Raw genomic sequence first — 11,834 nt, 5'->3', positions numbered from 1 at the left:
TCAGATCTCTAGATACCTCATCACTCCTCTGGACTCACATCTCTAGATACCTCATCACTCCTCTGGACTCTGGACTCAGATCTCTAGATACCTCATCACTCCTCTGGACTCAGATCTCTAGATACCTCATCTCTCCTCCTCTGGACTCACATCTCTAGATCAGAGTTCCCGTTAGAATATTTTTTTGCCGGTCAACATGTCCGTTAAAGTTGAAATCTTCCGGACAAAATTAGATAAGTGCCGGTTAAAGGTCTTCTTTGTTATTTATTGAGCTTTAAAACAAATTGATATGATTCGACATTAAACAAACTAATTATAGTAGATTAACTACATTATTCAAAAGTGTACAGTAATTTACAAAAACGCGGGAATAATAAACGGAGCGCTCTCTCCTTCTCCTGACAGCCCGTCAGTATCATGCAGCTCGCGGATCCAGTAATGAGTGACCCGACAGTAAAACTAAACATATCTATAACTAGTTTAGGTAGTTTGAGAGGTAATTAAAATAGCTACGTGTGATTTTCTAACCTGAAGTGTGTTTTGCTCTGCTCGCCGCTGCAGGGGATCATGCAGAGCTGCGTGTCGACTCGTCAGCAGCAGCCGATCTCTCTCTCCTGTCAGATTAGACTTTACTCGCATTTATGTCCATATCGATCAGATCTAGCTAGTTCTAGCTAATGATATGACTACCTGCTTGTTAAAAGACACCTAAACAATAAGCGTCGCTATGCAACCGGATGAGGCCACAAAGTATAGCGCAGCATTATGCATTTGTTTACATGCCCACCGGAACCCCGAGGCATTACCAACAGATCAACGCACAATCAACCCATACAGGACATCTCTTTCTCCACATTAAGTGTTAGACATTAGAATTGACAATTTTTGTCTGTCACATACTCTTTTGTCTGTCACATACTATTCTTGTCTGTCACATAAGTGGCGCAACTGATGCGGTATTGCGCTAAGGGAAAATTATTTTGACCGGACATTTTGACCGGAGAGATTTAGATTTGCCGGACTTCAGCATATTTTACCGGTCATTGTCCGGTAATTACCGGCTAACGGGAACTCTGCTCTAGATACCTCATCACTCCTCTGGACTCAGATCTCTAGATACCTCATCACTCCTCTGGACTCAGATCTCTAGATAACTCGTCACTCCTCTGGACTCAGATCTCTAGATACCTCATCTCTCCTCTGGAGTCAGATCTCTAGATACCTCATCACTCCGCTGGACTCAGATCTCTAGATACCTCATCACTCCTCTGGACTCACATCTCTAGATACCTCATCTCTCCTCCTCTGGAGTCAGATCTCTAGATACCTCATCACTCCTCCTCTGGAGTCAGATCTCTAGATACCTCATCACTCCGCTGGACTCAGATCTCTAGATACCTCATCACTCCGCTGGACTCAGATCTCTAGATACCTCATCACTCCTCTGGACTCGCATCTCTAGATACCTCATCTCTCCTCCTCTGGAGTCAGATCTCTAGATACCTCATCACTCCTCCTCTGGAGTCAGATCTCTAGATACCTCATCACTCCGCTGGACTCAGATCTCTAGATACCTCATCACTCCGCTGGACTCAGATCTCTAGATACCTCATCACTCCTCTGGACTCAGATCTCTAGATACCTCATCACTCCTCCTCTGGAGTCAGATCTCTAGATACCTCATCACTCCTCCTCTGGAGTCAGATCTCTAGATACCTCATCACTCCGCTGGACTCACATCTCTAGATACCTCATCACTCCTCTGGACTCAGATCTCTAGATACCTCATCACTCCTCCGCTGCTCCGATACAAGTCCGGGCTGCGGTGGTTTGTTGATACATGTCGTCTTCTTCTGTTTGCTTTAATCGAGGCTACGTAGTTATGCAGCGCCCCCATCGACAGTAAATGGAAGTACTACAAAGAACCCCGTTTAGTGCAGTTATTTCACAAGTTTTGTTATAGACACAGCTCGGAAATTATTACCGAGGTCCGGACCTCGGTGACCTCAATGGTGGATACGGCCCTGCCTAGGACTTCATTTTGACCTTTGCTCTACTTTCTCAAGTTTCAAATTCAAAATGAATACATCGAGTTAATAATCAAATATTAATTGTTAGTTGCGGCAATAGGGATGTCACCATAACAGTATATTATTAGTAGTTGAAAACAGGCAAATTCTATGATTCTCAGTGTCAATTTTATGTCACGCTATAAAATAATTCATTATTTTTTCAAATCAACAAAAACTCCAAAAGGACCATTACATTAGTTTAAAATGAATCCATGTTTATCTGAAAATGAGCCAGAGCACCATCCGACTGACTTTGATAGAGCGGGTCACCTCATGTACAGAAGGCAGGCCTTTAGGAGTATTTGTCACGCTTCTTGGTGGCTCAGGTTAGCATTCTCCTTCTTAGATGTTGATCTGCTGTGGTAAATTGTATTCTTTGTGCACTGCATGGTGGCAAAGAAGATACCGGCCTGTCTCCATGAAGCACAAACATGTATTGGCTTCAACTCTCTCATTAAATGGCCCTCCCTCTGCATCAGCTTTTCTTTTCGTGGACGTTCTTTTTTATTTTTGAACTTTTTAACAACCCTTTCTTCTGATAGAGTGCTGCTGCTGGAACCGGCTGATAGTCAGACACTTCAATGCGCAGGTGACAAATCAAGATGCATATTGGGACATGTAGTTTAGGGACTCCGTACCCCCGTAAAGCAGCATCAATTGTATGATAAGCAAATTACATTATTTGAAAGCTTTAAAGCTTTAAACATAACATGAAGCGGGTGATTGGGTCCGCAGGTCCTGAGTTTGACACATATCTCTTCTATGTGGCCTTCATAACCTGTGCGCAAATATATTTATATGTAAAAAGGGAGGATTTCAGTGTCTGAGGTAGGGCTGCTCAATTCATCGTATTTTTAATCGCAATTACGATTTTGGCTTGCAACGATTATGAAAACAACATAATCTAAATAAAACGATTATTTATTTTTGTATTGGTTTTTCAGTTGAATTATGCTTAAAGTTCAGGGTAATCAACTGTTCAAAACATACTGTTACATACTTTTTTTTTCAATAAATGGATGTTTTCAAAGTAAATGGATAATCGTGATATCAATTATTGACCCAAATAATCGAGATTATGATTTTGCCTTTAACTTTAGTTGAGTGTGCTTTATGATGTATTCTATATATTGCTCATTAGACCTTTTCTTAACCAATGAAAATGTTCAGCTCAGATTGCTGGATGTATGACCTGACACTGACAGTATGAACACCTGACCCTAACCAATACACATATCGAGTTTTGAGAATCTGACTTCATTTGGAGCAACCACTGATCATGTGGTGCGACCAATTATTGCATTTACTGTATTAAATTAGAAAGCAAAGATCACATTTTTCTGGATGAAATATAAATCCCTGACACAGTATGCTCAGGATTTTGTCTAAACGCTGCGCCCTCTTACTTTCGGCATGCGCCGATACCAAAATGCAGATTTGCAATTCAGAGTGATGCCGGAAAACAATATTTCTGTTCTTCAAAAACTGTATAATTACTAAATATGAAAATCGTTTCAAATAGACCGTCAGACGGCATAGGCAACTTTAATTTTACGGAGCTCCGAATAAGTAGGGGACTGATTTCCAGTGGGTCTGCGGGGGGACGAGTGGCAGGCAGCAGCTGACACTGAAACTGATTTCTGAATCAGTTTCTTATACTGTCCTTTTTTCTGGAGAGGAAGTAAAGAAACCGTAACTCAGGATTTATTTGTTGTTTCAGGTGCAATATATATATATATATATATATATATATATATATATATATATATATATATATATATATATATATATATATATATATATATATATATATATATATATATATATATATATATATATATATACATTTTTGTGTACACAACAATCTTAATGTTAGAAACAATTTAAATAGATGTTCTGAATTGTTGTATTTAAAAATAAAAAAAGTAAAAAAATAATTAACTTGTTACAAATCCTTATAGGTCATTGACCCGTGCACGTATATATAATAACACCCCATCTTAGAATGATCTTCTTATAAAGAGACCGTCTATGTTTTATCAGGATGAAATTAAAAACATTGTGTCTGTGCAGTGAGCGCTGTGTGGACTGGGGTGACCTTGTGAGCACCTGGCCTGGTGCAGCACAGCGCTGCAGCAGGGATGTGCACCCTGCTGACTGCATCCCACTCTGCCCTGCACTGTACTGTACTACAGTACCTACAAAACCCCCTGCTTCATGGACTCATTACAGATCAATTAGTGCCGAGTTTCCAGGCCACAGCTCTTTAGCCTGATTACACATCAAAACATGACTGGCCAATCCTTATAGCTACATTAGCCCATCATCACCATCTAGGGCGACATATACATATATATATATATATATATATACATATCTATGTGCTTAGGCTAGACATTGTCCCAGAAAATCGGATGAAATAATATCCTAAATAATGTCTTTGCCTGGTTTCAAAGATGAAGATTTTTTCTGAATTGACCAGCTTTTCTATATTTTGCATTTACCAATTTTTTCAATAAATCCACCGACTTGTGAATATTTATCAAATTCTCTTTTGCAACATCATTAATGGTCAACCCTACGATATCCTCACATTATTGATTGAGGGATTTGGTCAAAAGAAAGTGTGATTTTGGATTCTCTTCATATCGCTCAGCCCTGTCTTACTTCTGCTCCAAGTTCTTTCATATTTAACCCTATATTTAGAGCTCTATAGAGCTCTGGCTCTACGTCACACCCACCCACCCATTGCTTTTAGCCCAAGCAATGGCACCTAGAGTGCATCCACTCACCACGTTTCCATGAACACAGAGATATGGGGTGTGCCACTCCACTATACAGGGCCTAGGGGTGTAGCCATTCTCCAAATACACTTTCCCCTTCAGAAATAGTGGCTGTGTGTTTTGGAGAAGAAGAGACTATGGACAATTTGCTCCTGAGCAATTACATCTTAGGATATCAGAGAAACACACTGAGCCTTTAGCTCGTAGCCGCTCCACTCTGGGGAAACACACATTTTGACCATGCCGACTGCAGGACAGAATCCCAGGGCCCTACACCGTCTTTTGGCAGAGAATCACTGTTTGTCCATTAAAAGATGGACTAGCTAATCTCATGCCCTCTGAGCTTTGCAGTGCAGACCCCCCCCCAAACCCACAACACGGGTGCCAGGCCTTACACCATTTCTGGCAAATGTTATGGAAGGGGGCATTTTGCAATTTATATTCATTAATACTGCACATTACCAATTTAAATTCCTTCTTTTTTCATTGCGATGCATCTTTTGGCAAGCGTTTACTTTGAAAGGACAGAAACCACAGCAGCCAGTGAGATCTTGGATTTTGTTCCCGTCTGGCAAGATTCAAGTTCAGCTTTTGGAACATTTAACCCTGGTTCTTGTTGGCCACAGCCACCTGAAGAGCGGTCCAAGCGCTGAGTGTTCTGAGTGCCTCCACCTGGCTGCACCCCCTGCCTGTTTGCAGTCCCAACACCACCGATCACAGCCATTCAGGGTTTTTACTGGCTGCCTTTTTAGTTTCACAATTTAAATACTCTAACAAGAATCTGTAAATAATTCCTATATACACAATTGTACCTCTTGTCTAGCTTCTACCACACTACATTCTACACGTTACACTTGATTTATTTGATAAATACTGCTGCTGCAACCAATCTACTCGAATATTTACTTTGACTTTACATTTTTATCTTAAATACTATGTGCATGCCTTTTTACTGTTTGCCTTTCTGTCTCGATCTAAACTTTGCTGTAACAATGTACACCTCCCCACTGTGGGATGAAGAAAGGAATTCGGATTCTGACTTTAAACTTGGTCTCCTTTAACGTCTACCCATTTGTCCAATCACAGTTAAGTATAAGAGTCCGATTCTGACCTCGGAGGATCCACATGCTGTTTGAGGATCCCACAAAAAGGTTGCTTTCCAGCCTTATCCACTCTGGCCTTGGTGGGAAGAAAAACATTATCTTTTCATACTATCATTCATTTGAGCAAAAACATTTTACATTTTACAAATGTACATTTAAACATCTAGACTAGAGGATTTGAATGAGTTCCTTTTTAATTGCCACACATGCCAATAACCATGCAATGTGCAATACAAACACTTGTTTTGCAATTCTGCTGTGTAATAATCATAATAATTGTTATAATATCTCAAAACCTAAATAGCATATACAATGGATAAGAACCTATTTGTCTTTATTTTCATTTTATTACTAATGTGTTTTTTTCTCTATGTTTAATATGTTTACTTACTCTTTATTATGTTTATCTCTTTTTGACCTGCTATGCCACGTCTGCTGTAATGCTGTAAATGTCCCCGCTGCAGGACGTATAAAGGACTTCTGATATGTACATGTACACAGCACCGCACACACGGTGAATCAAGCCGCTGCATTTAACCCATCATAGTATTGGAATTAGTGGGCAGCCATTATACACACAGTGCTCGGGGAGTGCCTTGCTCAAGGGCACCTCAGCCGTGAGGTGAACCTCTCCAAATACTACTCCATACTCCGTACTTGGTCTGTTCAGGGATTTGAACCGCAACCCTCTGGTTCCAAAGTCCCTACAGACTGAGCTGCTGCTGCCCTAGTTGGACATTTTGCTCATAAAATATGCAAAACACCAAACAGAGGCATGTTTGCACCGCCATTGTGTTCACTTGTGAATTCAGTGCAATCATTTTGACTCTGGACCTGGTTTACACCTGTGTACGGGTAAAGAAGCTGGATTCATCACCACCACAAGCTACTTCCTGTTTCCCCCTGCCAGGTGAACTGATCATGGAGCGCTGAGGAACCATGTCCCCACCAACCATTCAACACTCTGACACTGCCCTTTGTGTGTGGGGGGGGGGGGGGGGGGGGGGGGGGGGGGTCCACGTATGTCCTGTACATGTCCAACATTACACACTGTTTGAACCCTAAGCATTCTTTAGCTTTTGCTGTGTATTATATGATCCTGCATCATTCATCACATTATTCATAATTGGATGAGGAAATGTCATGTTCTAACTCCATGACTTCAAGTCATCTCTCCTTGATATGGGTTTGGACATACAAATTGCTCAGATGATGCTGAAAAAAAATTAAATGATGTTATCAACGTTGTTAATTTTATACAAATGTGAAAGTACACAATAAGAATGATATGGCTCAAACATGCAGTGGCTTTGTACTTCTATGCACTAATCAGGGTTTGGAGATCATTATTACGCAATATATTTAAAAAAATGAACTTCATCTTTCATCTTGCAATCTGTTTGTTTAGTCATGGATATTTGATGTTCAGCTACTTTAAGTCCTTTCAACAGTCAAAACAACATCATCTGATTTCACTCAATGGCAATGCACATTTGCAAATAGACCGCCAACAATGTTTTTGTGAAGGAACAGTGTACCGCGTACATATTTTGTTCACCATGACAAAGTTATGTCGACTGCCTCCTTGAATAAAATCTTTAATAAAAAGTGTTTATGTTATAGCAGGACATCAGATTGCTTCTACACATGGTAGAAACTATATTATCACAATGTGCATTGTTTCTATAATGACTAGCTGAAGCAGGATTAAAGCCTAATTGCATATTCATCAAAGCCTACACTCTGGAGGTGAATAGTGTAAAATGTGTCATGGCAGCATGTGTTCATCTGTATGCTGCTGCCGCTGGTGAGGGACTGTGAGCTGGAAATAGGAAGAGGAAGGACTCCATCATTGAGAATACTACAGTTCATTCACACTCCTCAACAGCAGGGACCTTTCATTCATACAGACCCACTATCACTATGTGAGTGGAGGGCTGAGTGTAGCAAGGTCTGCCAACTGTTCCACAACCACAGTCCTTCCACACAGGTTTCAACACTGGTCCCTAAATTCTGTGTGTCGTAAGAAAACCCTTTTATTAAATGCCTTGTGTGAGAAATGTGCTCTGCCTGGTCTACAGAGGAGACAGGACTCAGAACAAACAGCTGTTTGAAAGTGCAGAGGAAAGTGTAAGGTTACATGGCACAAAGTGACCATTATCCTGCTGTCTGTCAACTTTTTACTCCAACAGACCAATAGTATTGCATTTTCCAAAGCTGGTGCAAATGACATAACTACAATGTTTCTTTACGAAAAACTTAAAAATGAGTAATTGTTGTAAATATGATTTCATAATGGAGGAACCTAACACACCGTGTCTCTTCACCTCATATAACCACCTCCATCTGTGCACAGCCTATTGACGTTAATGTGCAACACAAACACAAAGACAAGCAGTCATATGCATGAGAATCCATCTGCATGTGACTCATGTAAATCTTGAGGAGCAGTGCAGCAACAGAGGAGAGAACAATTCTCTCAGCAGACACGAAATGAGGTCCTGCATACTGCAGAATAATAGGCAGCACACATTAAATATTGATTTCCATTTGGTCTCTAACGTCATGTAGACATCTCCCTCCGTTAATCCGCCGATCAGGAACAAGCAGCCGCCTGTATACCGCCTTGCCTTACAGTGAAGTGTTGCTTATGCTGTCAGCGCCAGGCAGCCATTTAGGTGCATATGGAGCCAGTTGAGTCTACGTAAATGGCTGATGCATTTCGAATTTTTCTACCTAATTGCTGAGAGCCATCAGCGACCCCGGCCTCCTGCTCGCGTGTTTTAATCCGCCACTTCACGCAGCTCTGCTTCAATAAAAGCATTCAAACGTCTCATATAATCCCGGCGCTCTTTAACAAGTATTCGGAGGCTCTTTCTCCAGTCGGAGTTAACCCCTAGAGACTCCGGATCAAACAATGAAACGGATTGGAGGCATTCCGCACAACGTTCCCATCACAATGTAATCACGAGATCTCCGTTACCACTTTAGCTTTTATCAAAACACAACGAGCCGGGCAAGATTAAGATATCCCATAATGTTTCTGCTGCGACTCCAGACCTTTAAATGCAAATGAACAGTTCGAGGCGACGGCTGCTGGTCGCCAACATGTCAGCCCGCATCAATAAATAGCAAAGCAAAGCCGCTCTATTGTCTATCAGCATATCCACCGGGAGGAAAACGACACAACAGCTAGCCGTCCTGCCGCAACACCAATCCCGCCGCTGCCGTTTCAAAACATCTCCCGCCGGAGCAGGGCCTCGCGCACATCCTCGGACTCACCTGTGTCTCTTTTCGCCTCAGTGTGTACCGTCTCCGGGTTCACGGTCCGGTCCTGACGCGCTGCAGCGGCTCCTCACCACCAGTCTCCGGCACCGGCAGGCAGCACTGAGCCGCTGATTGGGCCTCGGCAGACGCTCACCCCTCGGTGCAGCTAGACACACCGCTCATTGGCCAGGCAGTCACTCTGTGTAGACCAGACAGACTGCTGATTGGCTGTTCGTTTCCCCAGAAGATCCAGACAGACAGCTGATTAGTCCTCAGGCCCTTATCACTGGAAGCTGATTGGTCGTTTATTTCCGCGGTGGCGACAGAGAGAGATCTGATTGATTGGTTGGTTGGTAGTAGTGTTGTTGTCTGTGTCTGGATGGAGAGCCATGTTAACTCCGATGGGGCTAAAGAAACAATGTGTTCGTTACATTAATGGAAGTAACGGGGTCGTTTTAAGCTTTTTACATACATTCTTTGAGTAACCCGGTTTCCTCGAGTGGAGGCAGGCATGAATAGAAACCTGGTTGATGCCTTGTTATGCTTGATTTCTTGTTGTAGCTGGTAACCGTTTCTTGTGCACGCATGTGCATGACAAAGACCCAAGACAGGGCAACCGAGCTGTGACAGCAGTGCGGATGGCTGATAAGAAACGTCATTACTCCATCAAATCGAATGCCCCCCCCCCTGTAGGCTGTCCCTGTGCGCCCTCAGTCAAAATGCTGGGACAAAGAAAAGTCCTCAGTCTGCAGCTTCAGATGCTACTGTTCAATAACATTGCCATCCAGGGACGTGCACAGACATTTTGGGGGGCCGGTGCTCAAGTGAGAAAAAGGGCACTTCCCATAATCATTTATAACAAAATGTTTTAAAACAAAAAGTTAAATATAGTTGCACATCTCTGACTTACTGACCAATTAATTTTAATACCCTCACACTCACGCAATTGTTTAATACTCAACAGAATTCTACAAAATAATCAGCTAACAGAGACAATGGTCTTCTTTAGTATTCACAATGCACAAGAGCAGACAACAAACTAGTACAATTATGTTTTCTTTCACTCTAATGGAAATAAAACTTCCAAGAAACACATATAAATGGTGTTCGTTTTACTACCATGTCTGAATTCATCTATAGATTTAAAGCTAATCTGCATTTAAACATAACATTTCAGGGGAAAGTACTGACTTGACCTAAGTAACTATCTGGGGAAGTTGTGAGGTGATGTGTTTTTTTGTTTTATCCTTTCCACCTGCAATGCCTTGGTAACTGCATACAAATTAGCGCATTTTAATTAGGCCTAGTTAACACCTAATTTGCATATCAATGTGGCGATTGTGATGACGTTATTAGATACACATGTTACTGTATTCACTTTAAGTGTCTCCCCTTAAGTAGGCTACAGTACATTAGCCTGTATGCCCATGATAAATTGCCTTAGCTAAACCTTGAGCTAACTTATCCATTAGCTAGTAGCCTACCTAGTTAACTATATTTGTTATTAGAGGCTTCTCAATACTCTAATTTCCCCTCCTCGACTCCTCGACTCCTTGGTCCTCCGGTAGTGACCCGGAAATGGATTTCAGCCCGCCATGTTGAAGGACATCTAATTTCTCTAAATGCACATCGAGGACCGAGCATCGAGGAGGCTCTCTGGAGGAGCTATAACCGAGGATACACTGATGGGTCCTCCACGGCTCCTCCGTGGATGCATTTCCGGGAACGGTGGAGTCGTTACGCACGGCCGGACTTATCTCAGCCAATGACAGCTCTGCATGCATCCCCTGGATATTATTTTAGTAAAACCGAAACCGTTTGTTGAACTGCTTTCATCGCAACGCGATGTTTACAGTGAACAGCTGTGAGGTCCGTGCAGAAAGCAGAGCAGTGTGTAAAATATATATCACTCAGTATAACAGGCCTACATTACTCTCTGTATTTGTATGCTGTAGTTTAGTAGATATCTACAAACAAAGAGTTGATATTTTTCTAAGACCATTTAGTGCTTCACATAATAAAATATGTGCTGTAGCCTGATTATGCTTTAGGAGCTGTAGGTGTGTGTGGTACAGTGTGTGCGTAGATGCGGCGGACAGACGGGTCTCAGTTGGTTTGGTGTCCTATCCTTACTTTTAATACTTGTAAATACAACTTTTGTCCCGTAATTTCAATTCCCCATTTCAGCGACCAGAGAGAGGGGGGGGATATATCCAGTCTCTGATTGTGTTACGTTATTATGAGAGTGCTCTCATACTTTAAATTGTATATGTTTATATAAATATATTTGTGTGTATATGTCCGCATCTGTAGCCTGTTATTGTCTCATTATACCGTACTGTCAATGAATTCAAAGTAAATATATAAGTGGTCATGAACACATCTGTCCATCAGACAGAGGGCCTCCTGTCATCATTAATGGACGTCTCTTATATGACCGCTCAGAGGAGAGGAGTTCTAATTTCTCTAACCGCCTGCTGCTTCCCCTCCTCTCTCCTCGGTTCCCCTCCTCGAGTCCTCCGCTCGCATCTCCTGTGGGCGGGACTAAGTCTCGAGGATAGGAGTCGAGGAGGGGAAATTAGAGTATTGAGAAGCCTCTATTGTCTTTT

The 11,834-nt window shown here is 42.0% G+C and overlaps 1 protein-coding gene across 3 annotated transcripts in view; it reads right to left on the bottom strand.

The window, feature by feature from the left end:
- Positions 1–9,401, bottom strand: part of gatad2b (GATA zinc finger domain containing 2B) — a 53,674-nt gene extending 44,273 nt beyond the window's left edge. For 2 of the 3 annotated variants that reach the window (XM_034126233.1, XM_034126234.1), the window contains exon 1: positions 9,241–9,397. The gene's annotated coding sequence lies outside the window, so the exon portion shown is untranslated. Of the gene's footprint in view, positions 1–9,240 lie in introns of all 3 variants that reach the window. The other variant, XM_034126235.1, reaches the window with a different exon arrangement.
- Positions 9,402–11,834: the final 2,433 nt, after the last annotated feature.

Source organism: Trematomus bernacchii, unplaced genomic scaffold (genome assembly GCF_902827165.1).
Source record: "Trematomus bernacchii unplaced genomic scaffold, fTreBer1.1, whole genome shotgun sequence".
Classification (NCBI taxonomy): Eukaryota; Metazoa; Chordata; class Actinopteri; order Perciformes; family Nototheniidae; genus Trematomus; species Trematomus bernacchii.
The sequence above is the reverse complement of the archived record's forward strand: the minus strand, read 5'-3'. Positions and strand labels throughout refer to the sequence as shown.